Here is a 15050-nt window from a genome sequence, read left to right as displayed (position 1 = left end):
TCCCTTCCCTTTTTTTTTGCCGGAAAATTTTCACATTAATATTTATTTCTGTCTGCAGGGGAATTATAAGAGAGATTATAAGTGAGATTTCCTATGTGCTGGCAGAGCAAAGGAGGAGTGTGGACCTGTGCTTACATAACGAACCCCCATGTGGCAGGAGGGGGTCCTGTGGCCCACAGCTGCCTGGTGATGTGCAAAAAGCAAATTGCTGTCACTGCAGACGTGCTGAGAGTGACTTCTGGAAGCTGGTAACTAAAATCTGGTAACTAAAATGTCATAAGGATTTCTCATCATGATATCTAACAGTTTTCTAGCACAAAAGGCATTTTGGCCAAAACAAACCCCAAGCCTATTCTGGACCTTGCTGGACAGGAATTTTGTGGTTGCCTAGGAACTGCTGATCACAGCCTGATTGCATCCAATAGGGACTGAAAAGGGCAGCTTCGTCTGCGTTTCCATCAGTATCATCACTGTCGCAGCCATACGGTCCTATGGCAGCTTCCAAAGGGCCAAAGCAGTGCTGGGGTAGCTGCACCTGGAAGTGGATGGGAGAAAAGGGCAGAAAAGGGGAGTGCGTGTAGGGGATTTTGAGGAGAGTTCATCATGGATGATGGACAAGCCCTTGGACTTCATTGTAAGAAAGTCTTTGCCTAGAGGTCTCCCAGTCTCAGGAGCCTAGCCAGGGTAGGTATTAATGATACGAGAAAAGCAGTAGTTTGCAAAAGGAGCTTGATACCAAATGATGTGCATCAGGAATTATGAGTTCCGCCAGCTGATGAAGGACCGTTTTTAAAAGAGTGTGGAAACTGTGGCTGTCAAGAGGAAGCGCGCACACACAAAACAACTTTAAATATCTTTGAACAGAAGGAAAAAAATGGTTCCAGCTGGTGGGTTTGTCAGTGTGTGGAGTGGTTCAATCCATGCAATCATCTTCGGTCAGTGTTTCTTTGTGGCATTTGGAAAGACAGAACGATGTGCTTTGTATCTCTAATGGGCAGTACAATCTTTCCCAACCCATCTTTAATCAGCAGAGTAGTAAATTATATCTGTGTTGTCAGGGGGGTACACTTAGAAATCAGTGTCTATGTAACTCGTGCTGGAGAGTCTCAGAAGAGCTGGTGCAGAAGGCTGAGGTCTGCAGATGTTCATTTTTAATCAGCACCAGAAAAGCTGGGAAAAGGCTAGTTTGTATTTTAAAAAGGCTGTTATTATATCCGGGATAAATGCAAGCTAGTAATTGTGGGCAAAATAATACAACAGGTGAAAGAGAATTCAATTGATGAGGAATTCAGAGCTAGGAATGAAACGAATGGGTTTATGAAACGCAGGTCTTTAGAAGCTTGAATTCATCAGCTTAGTCATGGTTATTAGGCAGGTCGAGGACAACCTGTGTTTTGCAAAGTGTTTGACACTGTTTCACAAGGCAGCAGGGGGCATTGCCCCATGGTGGGAGCTGTGCTGGGGTTGGCTGTGGTTGCACCATCCTTTCTGGGTACGGAGCGAGGTAAGGCCTCTTGTTGGGCTGTCTGTTATAAAATCGAGCTTTGTTTGTTTGTTTGTTTGTTTGCCCCACAGTGTTGCTGTAAGAATTATAGGTGAGGGTGGGAGCCAACTGCAAGGAACGTTTTGAAAAGGAAAAATTAAAAAAATAAACGATTCCAAAAAGGGTGGCGTAGTCTATTTATGTGGCTGAATTCCATCCAAGAAGGCATTTGGATAAATCCTCAGCACAGCTGACTCAACCCAGCTACCAAAACATGGACAGCACAGGATCTGTGCCCATTTGTGCAAAGCTGCATTGCTGAGTGCCTTCCAAAGCTGAGGGGCAGCACCTTCACCTCTCTGCCTTCCTAAGGGTGCTGAGGGCACCAGGGGGCTGATTGGAGCCATTCCTCTCTTTCCAGTTCTGCCTTCTCCAAGGGCTGGTCCCAGTTGTGGGCTGTAGGATGAGGGAGTGATGCTGCCAGTGCCTCACTATTATAACTCCTCCATCACCTTGGCTATTAGCAAGAGCTCAGGAGGAATCCATGAAAGCTGAGGAGCAATGCAAGTTCACCCTGTAAGAAGACTCAACCTATCCGTTTCTCTCATATTTCTTCTTGGTTTCTAACAGTGACTTGAAAGGATACAGTGCTGCTGTCAAAGATGTGTCAGGAGCACAGCAGAGCCTCTCAGAGTTGCTAGGTGACTGCTGCCCTCAGGGCACAAATCCCAATCCCGCCTGCTCCTGGGATGAGTAATACATCTCGTTGGCATCTGTTGGACAAAAGTGCTGCTGCTTGGGGCTTGCAGTTTGAGTCAGTGCTGGTTGAGCAGCAGGTTCCAGGGGTGATCCTTACACCTCAGAGGTGCTCAGCCCCAGAGCAAATCTCTGCCATATGGATGGGGTTGGAGGTCACCTGGCCTCGTGCTGAAGGGATGCTCTTGTCACATGAGCGTGATGACTGCAAGAAGCTGTGCTTGCTGGCCAGCACTCTTCATTTGGCAATCAAAGATCTCACCTGGATTTTTTCAGATCCTCTCTTAGAAGGTAGAGGAATATTCCACATCCTGATGATGAAAATAGGAAAGACAAGATATGGGGAGCCTGACCCATTCCAGGTGGAGTCGGGACTTGATGCAGGCACTGACCCCTTTGGGTCTCATGACATTTCTGTGGGCTTCCAAGGTTTTTAGTTAATTTCTCAAGTTAAATATAGTTATGGTATAACTTTAAAAAAAAGTTTTTTGGCTGCCCTGCCTTCTGGTTTCACATGATTTCAGGTTAAATGCTGTTTTGGCTATGTCTCAGTGAAGGATTGAATTGATGCACAAGTTTTTTAAGGTCACTTCTCCCCAGATGACAAACAGGAGGTATTTTAGTCCATGGTAGCCGGTGATTTTAATGCCTGACTGCTCTGTTAAGAACATATTACAAAGAAATGGGAAACTTATTTCAGTGACATTCTCTGGCCAAGCAGAAGAAATGATAAACCACAGTGTTTTCAAGCTGTTCACCTTTGTTTGAAGGGTGAAGTGGTGCTTGAAGCCACAGCAGCGGGATGCAGCCCCCAGCACTTGTTGAGCTGCGACAGTGTCCAGAAGGCCACTCACAGGCTGCCCGTGGAAAATGCTGCACAAACACGAACTGAAGAGCAGGACATGCCTGAAGGAGTGCCATTAAAGCAGAAGGACTGAGACAGCGTGAGGAATCAATGGTAAAATAGGACCTGTTAATTTCAGCAGTGGTCTTGGGCTTGTTCCCTGCAGCTACAGCAGAGGATGATCACTAGAGAACCTCCCCGACCCCTACAGTTTTATGATAACCAGTTGGGTTCAGGATGCTTTTATGGAAAACATGCATCTTGCATCTATGAAGAGGAGAAACAAAGGTTTCCCCACCAGTGTTGGAAAAAGCTGGAAGCACAGTATGGAGCAGATCAGGGACAGCAAAGTGAGGGCTGTGCTGTAGCATGGCATGGGTGGGGAGACTTCAGGAAGCCCTGGGTGAGCTGCTGCTTTGATCTGCACAGAGGGCAAAGACTCACATAGCTAACGAGCTCCAGGGCAGCTCATCTGCCTTAGATTGCAGGCTTTTCTCCAAGCAGGGATGGTAAATTGCAAGCAAAAATAATTTCTGTCAAGGATCTAATGATGCTTGAAGTTCCTGTAACCTTTCAGATAAACAGGGTGGAACAGCGCAGTGAATTTTGTAAGAAATCTCTAAAAATGTGCAGTGAACATAATGGAGCAAAATTGATCTGTTGTTTTTCTCTCTCAGGAAACAAATATTGCATGAGGAGGAAAAGAGAATACAGTCCAGAAAACACAGCTGTACTCTCAGAATGCATTGGTCATAGGGACAGCGGCTGTCCCCAGGCATAATATTTTTCATTAAAAAGAAAAGTAAGATTAGGCTCCAGGGCTTTTAAAATATACTCTGTCAGAGAATTAGAGAACTGTAAAGGTTGGAAAAGACCACAAAGATCCTCTAGTCCAACCACCAACCTCACTATTGCATGGCTGAGGGTGAAGTAGAAGCCTTTGGTGCACCTGTGGTGGAGGCCCAGAGGTGGCAAAGGGGGCAAGGATGAAAAAGATCCTTGTGTCATTTTGGGCTGGGATAGTAGGAACAATTTATCTTCCAAAAGAGTGGTGATGCAGTGGCAAAGCTGCCCAGGGGGGTGGTGGGGTCACTGTCCCTGGAGGTGTTCTGGAATGTGGAGATGTGGCACTGGGGGATGTGGGCAGGGGGGGGTGGGCTGGGGTTGGACTTGGGGATCTGGGAGGTCTTTTCCAACCATAATGACTGTATGATTCGATAACAAACCTCTGGCAGACCCACACGGAGGGAGCAGCCTTCTGTACAAAGCAGAGGATGGGCTGCAGACAAGCAGGGAACAGGTGGGTGAGTGCAGGCTAACATGGAGAAGGAGCTGGCGGGCACTGCTGTGTGTGCTTATCGCAGAGCCAGCAGGGCTCGTTTTGATAGCAGCACGTGGCTACTGCCAGCTCCTGCAGCTGCCATAGGTGGTTTCAGCACTCCCAAATCTGCTGCTGGCTGTGTGGGGACATGGATGCTATGGCTGCCTCATCCTCCATTGCTCTCCTCCAGCCTCGGAGGGCTCTATGTGCCCACTCCAGCTCCGTTCCCCTCTTTAGGTTTGGTTGCATCTCATCGTTAACAAGCAAAAAGCCCAACAGCCCCCCAGCCAACTAGGAAATGATTTCTCAGCACTCTCCTTGAGGACAGAAGCTGCGTCTGGTATTTCTTAGAATGAAAGCAGACATTTTTCTTTCCTTCTTTCTTTCTTCCTTTCTTCCTTCCTTCTTCCTAGAACTTAATGTTTGATTAAGCCCTCTCCTTGCCAGAGGTGACATTTTCTGCAGCTGAGACAGCCGATGGAAGGCTGCAGAAGGGCACTGCAGAGGACTTCAGATGTTTCTGTTCCACATTTATTCCGTTAGCTTTCTATCGAGGTCACCGTGCCTCTTACCCAGGCCTTTGGCTCTTATTTGGCTTGGAGAGTTTGTGGCATCACATCTTTCTAGGAAAAATGGTGTAAGTTCAACTGGAACTGTGAAAAAGTTTGGCTGGAATTCATCAAGGATTGACCTAGAGATGAAAAGGGAGTGTGAAAATTCTCATTGAGTTTGTGAACTTTCTTTGTTCTCTTTGGTCCTCGTGGTTTACGTGTTTTTGTAGAAATCAGTGCACTTCAACTGAGCTAAAATCTCAGGAGAAAGAAAACGAACTCAAATCTGTACCGAATGTATTCATCAAGCAAAACCATTAAGCCCAGTACATTTCAACTCTGGAACTAAAGGCATCCTACCAGATTTTATTTTAGTTTTATGTGGAATGCACTTGGGTACAGTGATGGACTTTCTTAAAAGAGAATGTATGGGATTTGGGCAGGCAAAGCCATGGGGGATGCGAGGAGAAAAACGTCCTCGGTGCAAATCCAGCACGAGTAGAGAAAAACTTGTGTAATGCTTGCATGCTTGTCCATGTGCACACTCTTTGCATGCTTGGATGAGTGCATCGCACCCCAACTGATAAGGAGTGGGGCAAATACAATGTACAGAAGTTGGGGTAGTGAGGGGCTGTTTTCTGGTGCCCGTTTCCAGGCTCTCTTGAACATTTGGTCTTATTTTTGGATGGCTCTATATGGAGCCAGGAGTTGGACTTGATGAGCCTTATGGATCTGTTCCAGCATGTGGTATTGTGACTCTGTGATGTGGATCTTGGTCCTGGTAGTGGATAGGACATGACTGAAGGTCCCCTGGCACACCAAAGATTATTTTTTCCCCTTCTGCTGCTGAAGTTTGGCAATATTTGCAAATGTCACCGCCTGTCAGATTGAGCTTTTGCATTTCCCATCCCCTGGAGTGGAGGCTGCCTATCAAGTGTCTCTTCCCCACAGTTTAATGTTTCTGGTAAATGTACTGATTTGATTTTTTGATTTTGTCTGAGCAAAATAAGCGCGTGTCACACGCCTGAGCTGACAGATGAAGGAAAAACTGAGGCAGGGCCAGGAGAATGGAACAAGTTATCCCTCCTGGTGTTACACAGTTTGGCCAACATGAGGCAGAAGCCATTTAGTCCACGTGTTTGCACTTTGCACATCAGAGGGATGACAGAATGACAGGCAGGACCTTGGCTTGGGCACTGCCTTGATTAAAGGATAGAAGTGTGCAGGGTGAGGGTGGCACTGCTGGTGACTCTCCATCAGTTGGGAATGCAGCAGCTGCACATCTGGTGGCCAAGAGTGGCCAACTGTGTGTGCCATGGCTGCCTGCAAATGGGACATGAGCACGAGATGTGCCCCTGCAGTGATGTAGGGTTGGGAAAGGGTGATGGGTCTTTTGTATCTGGCAGTGGATGCTGGCAATAACAGGAGCTTTTGTTGATGTTCAGCGATGACATATCGGTTTCTCCTTTTTATCTAATAAATACAATCTCTTGCACAGGCAGAGATTCCAGCAGAAGTATTTAGATGAAGAATTAGCTCAAGCAGTGAGAGCAAATAAACATCCCAGAGAGATACATTTGTAGCACTCCTAAGCCTTGCAATGTTCAGGCTTCAAGCGAAGACCATCAAGATGATTTTCTACTGACTCTTGCAAATCAGTATGACTCCCACAAACTGCTGATGACACATGCCTTGCAAAAGAAAAAGCCATCTCTTCTTGCTTTGGATGGGGTCATTTGCTGCATTTGCTGTGCAGCCTTCTGATTGCAGAGGGATGCACCAGGAGTCAGCAAGGTGCTGAGTCTCCTCTCCCAGCACAGCTGCTCTACACGAGGCTCCCTGCAACACCTGCAGACTTGCAAAGGGAAATGCAGTGTCTAACATACACCAGGAATGTCACAGTGAGGTTGGGGAGGTGCAAGTGCTGTGTGAAGGGCAACGCAAGGAAAGCTTGGACCCAACCAACCTTCTGCTAGAGGAATGTCCCTTCTTCTATCAGGTGCCCTCCTTGCTGTTTGCTAGGTGTGAAAAATCCCACGTGTATTTGCAGGGATTGAGGAGTTGACTAGATAGTGAGAACAAAGCCATATGCTGCGTGTCATCATTTATATCCTACACTTTCTAAATCCCCCACCAAGATCACAGTATTTTTCTCACTTACGAGTTTTATGGAAGGAAAATAAAAGCCTAATAGAAAGCAGAAGGAACTCCATGTTTTCTGCTTCAGCATCACCTGCTGGTTCCAATGGGATCTGCAAAGTGATGGATGTGAGGGGCCGTGCAGGAGGTGCACAGTAACCCATTTTGCAGGCTGTGGGGTTTTTAATGGGATGCGTGGGTGCTGCTCCATAATGGCTTATCACCTGAAGACATGAATGAAGAAAACCAGGTCAGGGAGGACAGGAATAAGACAGAACTGTTAAGTCATTTAAATTTTATTGTCATACTCCAAGATTCACAGTGATGAGGAGGCATTAAAAGGCATTCCTGTACAAATCTTAACCCCCACTCACTGTGACTGCAGGACCGAGCTGCTGCACTACCAGATGGTAGTGGAGGCAACACCAAGACCATTGTGTAACCTCATCTATCTTCTGTGGAAGCCTGAAGTCTGCAGGAAAGCACAAATCCAAACCTCTAGAAGTATAATTGACCCTGAGGTAAGGGACCGATTTTAGAAATGCCATTTCTCCTCTCTTTCCCTTCCCCTTTCCTCAGCCCTCGTTCAGATTTACATAAAACCAGTTGATAGCTTGAGATAATGCTTCTTAATGCTTGTAGGAGCATTTTCATGCAAGGAAAAGATCTGAATAGAGCTCTCAATTTTTTGATATATTTGTTTTTAAACTTAAGAAAAGTTGGGGATTTTTGGCCCTTGGGCTCCATCCTCATGGATGCATGGCTGACCCTCAGTGCAGAAGATGGAGCTAATAAATCTACACCAAAACCCCAGCTGTGTGGAAGCTGTCCTGTGCAGATTTTTTACTGCATTAGGAATACAAAGCTTCCATCACACGTCAGGAGATGGAGGTGTGGCAGAGGGATGTGGTCAGAAGGCATGATGGGGTGGGTTGGTTTGGAATTGGTGATCTTGGAGCTCTTCTCCAACTTCAGTGACTCTGTGATCCTATGCACAGAGAGCTGCCCTGTCCTAAGAGGGCTGTAAGGAGCTTTATGCCTCCTCCAATACCAGCCCAATGGGCTGCTATTATTCTGGTTTGTGTTTGAGAGCTCTACAGTGATGAGTGTGTTAGGCTATCTTCTCCTTACAGGCTTTTTGCACAGCTTTTCACATTTAGAACTGGAAATTGTAGTAGGTTATCTGTCTCTCAGCAACTTTTCACACATTTTTTCCACAATCAAAGGCCTGGCTTCATCACACACAACTCAACAGCAGCATCGGTTCTTCTGCCCAACCAGATCCCAGACCATCAGTGCAGGAACATTGCAGCCCAGGTTGGCACCAATGAGTCCCAGTGCTGTGCTGGGTGCAGGTGGGACACGTTGGGAAGAGGGGATAAAAGAGCCGTGTGGGGGGTGGGGAGGGAATGTGATGGAGTGGGAAGTGTGGGAGCAGCTTGGTGGTGATGGCACTGCTTCTAGGTAAGGCTTTGGTTGGAGGAAGGTGGGATGGGGTCTCGCTGGAGGTGAAGTATTGCTTTTGGGAGGAGTATCTGAGCAGTGTGGTGTGCTGTAGAACAAAGGGAGGCTGTTCTCTTGAAGGGTGCTGATTATTTTTCAGAAGGAGCTGTGATTGTGGGGGTTGTATGGCTGGGTTGCTGTCCCTGGGGCACTGTTTAGAGGTGTTACCCTTTTCTGTCAAACCTTCAGGCCCTGGTTTTTGGCTCCTGCAAAGCAGCACAGCTCTGCTGGAACCAACTCATCCCAGCAGAGCAGTTGACTCTCAGTCCCACGTAACATTATGAAATTTGGAGCATATGTACAGCACTGCTGGCATGGCTCTTTGCATGACATCTTCAGAATGAGTTTGACAGTAGCATAAATAGCATATGCAAGAGGGCCTTATGGATCTGCTGCTTGTTGCATATTATTTACATACATATTCTGTACCTAGCTGATGGCTCCATGGCATTTGTCTTCCTTTTATCTCTCTCTTTTTTTTTCTTCCTAGTGATGGTTTTGCCAGGGACTGGAATCTTCTAAAGGCAGATACTCAAGCCTCTAAAAAATGGATAGGAATATAATTCCCACTACAAGTCCTTGAAATCTCCAGTAAGCATCTATAACTTCTTCTTTCTAGAAAGTGGAACAGGAGAATGCTTCAGGAGCTGCACTCAGGTGGGACAGGACTGTGGAAACAAGCTGCCCAACAGCAAATTAGAGAGCATCTGTTGCTGTTGATCCAAATAACAAGAAGATCTTGAGTGACACTGCCTTGAGAAAAGAAAATTCTGAGGGAAGCAAACAGCAAATGGCCACGGAATATCTCAGTGTTGGACTATTTTGCAGTAAATTTGCTGTTCTATGGTGCAGTGCAGATGTGGTGAGCAGGTCTTTGCTCTGAAGGGCTTTTGCCATCTGAGCACAGAGTTGTGCTCTTCCCTGAGGGACGAGAGGGTGAGGTGCTGGGATGGGGCTTGGAGGATCTGCATGCATCATTGCTTCTGTCTTACTGGTGGCTGTGTAAAAAGCACAGCTGTCATCTCCTTCTCCTAAATCAGAGCCTTTTCCTCTCCTGGCACCTGGGCTGTGGGGGCCCACAGTACTGAGCAGTGGTCACTGGGTGCTTGTACACAGAGTGGGGGGCCAATATCCATGTTCAGGGGAGGGAATGGCTGGAGGAAGGAGGGTTTGTCTCGTGAGACTGGAAAGATTTGCTCACTTCAAAGTTGATGGGTTTGAGATGGAAAAAGGAATGAGACTGTAAAGAGGAATATAATGTTACAGAGAAGATGGCTAATGGGCTCATTCAGAACCACCTGAAATGATCACTCCCTGGGAAATTGTGAATAATGGTGGCAAACAGTAAAATATCAGTGAAGGGGGTGACGTCAGGCACTCGCCTTCTCCTCTTAGAACTTGAGGGATTTTGCTTTAAATGAATTCATGATGTGAGCATGATCGGCTTGAATTACCTGTAAGCAGTGAGGATCAGCTCACCGCCATCCAGGCTGTCCTGCAAAATGCAGGTGGCTGCTGATGTTAAGTTACACCCCTTATCGAGGGCCCTGTAGTGATGCCTGAGGGCTGTGGGACCCCCACTGTGAGCAGCTGTTGTCCCTCAGGATGTGGCTTGATGACCAAGACATGCAAGGAACATGGGAGGAGCTGAGCAGAACTGAAGCAGCTCTTCTTGTGCTTGGGTTTTGGGGGTGGAATGGCTCTCTCTTCTCGCACTGCGTGCTCCCAAGGGATGGAGTGGGAGCTGATGTATTCCCTGGCGTAGTAACTACATGGATTTGGGTGCTGGAAAGCAAATAGAAGGAGAAGGATGAAAGGAAAAGCGGAGAGATTTCTGTTGTATTTATGCTTGAGGTGGGTAGGAATTACATTTATTTTTCTGTCCTACAAGAGCAATAAGTTGATTCCAGTATTACTGCTGAGGTGCACCCAGGGATCAGCTGTGAGATTTTTATTGTATGCTGTGCCCATTGTGGATCAGTCCTTGCTTGCAGCCTCAGATGTAGGCTGGGATTTTGAGGTGCAGAGAGCAGGCACACATCACCGTGGTTCTGGCACATGTGTTGGGAGCAGAAGCACGGGGCTGGGATGGGGGAGCTCTGCTGCACCTGCTGTCTTCATGCACGTGTCTGGGTGTATATTCATGGTGTGATGTGCACGGGTTGGACCCCATTGTGAGCTCTCCCTGAGAATCTCCTTCCTCGTGGAAGGAAAAGAGGAAGGGACGTGGTGTCCCATCGGCCCCATTCTCTTTGGTGGGCTTTAGGGAGTGTCCCAGTGCAGGTTGAAACCTGGAGGAGCCTTTTTCCTGATGTTGGTTGTTCCCAGGCCCCTGCTTGTTCCTTCTGAACTTTTATTTATTCTTAACTTATCAGTTCTGATGCTTAGCATCCCTGAAAAGGGTCTGTGGAGACTTCTGCCATCTCCAAAAGGAGACTGATGGAGCAAATATGGAAGCTACAATGAATTCATATTGCAAATATTGAAGTCAGCGAGCCCTCTTCTTAATAGATGTTATTTCTCATTCTTCAAAGCAGTTCATCAGTGATGGAAGGCGGATAATCCACTTCTGGAATCCTTCTTCCCTCGTGTTCTTGCATGATTTATAACATAGCTGGAGGAAGAGAATTTGTCAGCACCATCTCTGTGAAGTAGTGCTGAATCCCATTGCAGGAGGGACTCTGGAGAGATGGTTTTGAGCCTGAGAGATGGTTGTTGTTTTTTCCATTCTGCCCTGACTTTTCATTCATTACTTCCTGCCAGCTCCTCTGATGCTGTTTGCCATAGATCTGTGGCATTATGTAAAGCAGTCAGTGTTCATAAACAGAACCCAGCATCTCTCCTGTCTTGCTGAGCCATTGCAGGGTGAGCAGGGACTGCTCTGTGCTCTTCCACAGCTTGGCTGCCCCAGGTCTCACTTTCCATGCTTGTTCTGCACGTGTTCAATCTCTGAAAAATTCTTGCTCTAATATCTCTATCTGCCATGCAGTTCTTCTATATAAAATGCTGGTACCTGCTCTGGTTGTTTCCTTGGTGCTGAAAGATGCAGAGCGTGGTGGTGCTGCTCAGCACTGATCTGCTGAAGGGAGCAGAGATGCTTAGAGCTGATCCTTGAAAAGCATAAACTTTTGATCCACAAAGCAGGACCTTTTGTGCTTACAAATGTGTTTAATGGCAGAGAACAAAGCTACCTGCCTGTTGCATCTGTTTCTCACCCTACTAAATAGCTTAACCTAGCTCTACAATAAGGAAACAAGTGGCTTGATCAATGGCAATGTGCTTCCAATGGTGATGTGTACCAGTGCCATCAGTTCTGATGGGAGAAGGGTGTGCATGTCAACCAGAGGTGCTCTCAGTGCTTATAGCACGGGCAGTGATGGGAGAAATGAGGAGGTTCCTTTTGTGCACACTGTTGGTTGCTGGATTTTGGGCTAATGATTAATATCCAAAGAACACATTCCACCTGCCCATCAATGGTGAGAGAGCAAATGTTGCCAGAATTTTATATTTGCTTAGTGCCCATCAGCCCAGCAGTGAGAGATGGGTTTCTGACCCTCTGCTCACAGACCAGCACAATCCCCCAACCCACCTCCTTCTCTCTGTTAGAAATAATTTCCCATCTTGCAAAAAAATTAATTCTCTGCTCTCAATGGCCTTGATTAAATAGCACAGCAAAGTGTGCTGAAGGTGGCAGAACAGCTCTGACAGAGGGGCTTCACCTCCTGCAAAGGAAGGCATAAAGCTGTGGGCTTCTGCTGTTATGGAGTGCAGGGGACTGTAGGCTGTTCTTTGCAAAAGCAGCAAAAATTCTCCACGTCATGGAACAGTGTTTGTGAAATTAACCAAACTGAAACAACAGCAAATACAATTATTGGCACTGATCTGTTATGGATATTCTAATTATTTACCCCATTTGTGTATAATTTTGACTTGAATTTAATTTTGCAGATATTCAGAGGGAAGCAGGGTTGAGCAGGGAGGGAGGGGATGGCGTTTGTGCTGAGTGTGTCCTTGATTTGTGTTGATGCTCTGGGTGCATTCTGCAAATCCAGCATCTTCATAGTGTCATCCGCTGCCTTCATGTGCACCTTCTGGGCAGCTGTCACCTGGAAGGAGGGTTTTGGTTTGGGCTCATTCTTTTTTGGCTTTTGTTACTTTGCTGTCTGCTTAGAAGCCCTCCAGCAGAAGAGCTGATAGCTTTCTTTTTCCAAGAAAGGGGCTGGGAGGAATCCTTTTGGATTTCACAGATGAAATTTTGCTGGCCTTCGTTCTGGTGTGGAGACCCCAAAGGGTGCAGGGAAGATCTCTGATGAGGAAGGAGGTTGTCATGGGATGGCAGCCTGCACACTGAACTGGGGGGGGATCCTGGGCAGAACAGAAGGAATAGTGATCTCTTTTGTTAATATGGAACTGGGGGCTTGGAGGCACTCGGGGTCAGGCTGGAGGGGCTCTGGGCACGTGGTGGAGATGTAGGTGTCCCTATTCACTGCAGGGAGTGTTGGGCTGATGGCCTTTAGGGGTCCCTTCCACCTCAAATGATTCTGTGATTGGATTCAGGTTGGGGTCACATTGAGCAGAACAGAGGGATTGGGACTGAAGGTGCAGCAGGAATATGTTGGGTTTTTCTATGTGAGAGGATGCTGAGCAGTGTGAAGGCTGTCCAGGTGAGCTCTCTGCTCTGATTTACTGCTGTTCTTTCTTCAGCCTCTGAAAATGAATCCATTAACAATTGAAGTAATGTCTCACCCAGTATTTATTTTGCATGCCTGTTAATGGACTGACCAAAACGCCTTCAAACACCAGGACTCCTGCATCACACAGAGGGCTGGATCTCTGGTGTGTGCTTTTTCTCTTTGTTTTCTGTCAGAGCTGAGACCTGCTTTCATGGAAGCATTTAGGAACACTGCTGCGTGTTCCCATACCATTACTGGTGAGGAAGGTGCAGCTTCTGAGCCAAATATCTCCAGACAAGCTTTAATGTGGAACTAGAGCAGCAAGGGCTGCCTGCTGGACCCAAGCTGCTCTCTTGGGCTGCATGTGGGCTCTGGAAGAGAAGCAGTGTTTGCTGCCTAAGGAGACTGTAGTCCTTCTCTCTATTTCCTGGGCCATACCAATGTGTACTGAACCGTTGGGTTGCACCCCAAAACTGCTGGAAAAACATCTTCTGCCATCTGTGACAGGTGAGCAGGGCAGCAGAGCAGGAGGCCCTGCAGGCAGAGTGCCCTTGGTGTGGGATCAGAACGGGGCAGACCCACGGTCCCCTTTGCCCCTGTGTATGAGGATAGCAGGCAGCTGTGCTGACATCCCATGGCTGGTCTGCAGCTCCGGAGCTCCATGCGCTCCTCGAACTGAGACAAAGCAGGGGATGCTCTCGGTTACACCCTACCCTCCCCTCAGCACTCACTTTGGCCACCGTTTCTCTGAGAACCCCGGCTCTCAGCCCTCCCTGCCATCTGGCCGTTTTCTAGGTTAGATTTCCCAAATTCTGCCTTTGCTCCGGGAGCGCTCAGCTCTCCCGGCTGCGGAGCGACCCCAGGTGGGTGCGGGACATTGCCGGGGGCTGCGGGGGGGTCGGGTGCCGGTGCTGGAGCGCATCTCCGGCTGCGGGGTAAACGGGGGGAGGACGGCAGCTCCGAGCGGTGAGGACGGAGCCCGCAGGTGTGGGCTCGCTCTGCTTTGGTGGGTTTGGCTTTTTCTTTTCTTTTCTTTTTTTTTTAATTCATCCCCTCCCTCCCCCCCCCCCGCCCCAATCTCGCTTTGCTTTTACGCAGTGACAGCAGCCAGGCAGCCGGGGCTGGCTCTGCCCAGCCGCCGTCCTCCCTCTTTCCCTCCCTCCCTCTCTCTCTCTCTCCTTCTCTCCCCCCCATCCTTCCCTGCTCCTTAAAACCTGCGTTCCGGGGGTGCAGTTCCTCCAGCGGAGCCTCCGGCCGTGCCCAACCCGGCTTTGTTCCCTGCGGGGCTGCCTGGATGCGGCCGCAGTAGAAGGGAAACCCGTACGCAGGTAAGCAGCCAGCAGGGGTTTACGTATCTCTGCATCTTTTATATATATTAACTTCGGGCTTTTCCTAGCGCTGTGCAGGGGATGCTGCAGGGCTGCAGCAGGCTGGCTTTGGACAGAAGGGGGGAGGGCGGGGGTGAGCTTTTAGCCCCGGCTGGAAGCTGCTGTAGGGGAGGTTTGGGATGCACAAAGCTGCAGTAGGGGCTTCCAGCCTCATCCGGGCTGCGGGATGTGGGTGGGGGGCTCCCAGTGCCCGGGAGGGATGGAGTTGTGCAGCCTGCATTCCCTCTGTGCTGGCGGTGTGGAGATATGTGAGCTCAGGGTGCACTGAGCTCTGGAGTCTGCATCCCATTTCCGTGCTCCTGGGGAGCTTGGAGGGAGGCTGCACACTTCCCAGCAATACATCATCCCTAGCATTCCTTGTGCTGTGAACTGCCCGTTTCACCAGCGGGTCT

General features: G+C 48.2%; 1 protein-coding gene across 1 annotated transcript in view; it reads left to right on the top strand.

Moving 5' to 3' along the window:
• The window catches only part of OPRL1 (opioid related nociceptin receptor 1), a 57363-nt gene that overhangs the window by 30438 nt on the left and 11875 nt on the right, over positions 1 to 15050 (top strand). Inside the window, exons 5-8 of the mRNA XM_090152115.1 lie at positions 59 to 3197; positions 7480 to 7615; positions 8321 to 8449; positions 9217 to 14598. The gene's annotated coding sequence lies outside the window, so the exon portion shown is untranslated. The remainder of the gene's footprint in view (positions 1 to 58; positions 3198 to 7479; positions 7616 to 8320; positions 8450 to 9216; positions 14599 to 15050) is intronic.

The sequence above is a fragment of the Phasianus colchicus genome, chromosome 17, assembly GCF_987193195.1.
Source record: "Phasianus colchicus chromosome 17, bPhaCol1.hap1.1, whole genome shotgun sequence".
Classification (NCBI taxonomy): domain Eukaryota; kingdom Metazoa; phylum Chordata; class Aves; order Galliformes; family Phasianidae; genus Phasianus; species Phasianus colchicus.
Note: the sequence above shows the minus strand (reverse complement) of the source record. Positions and strands in the feature narration are given on the sequence as shown.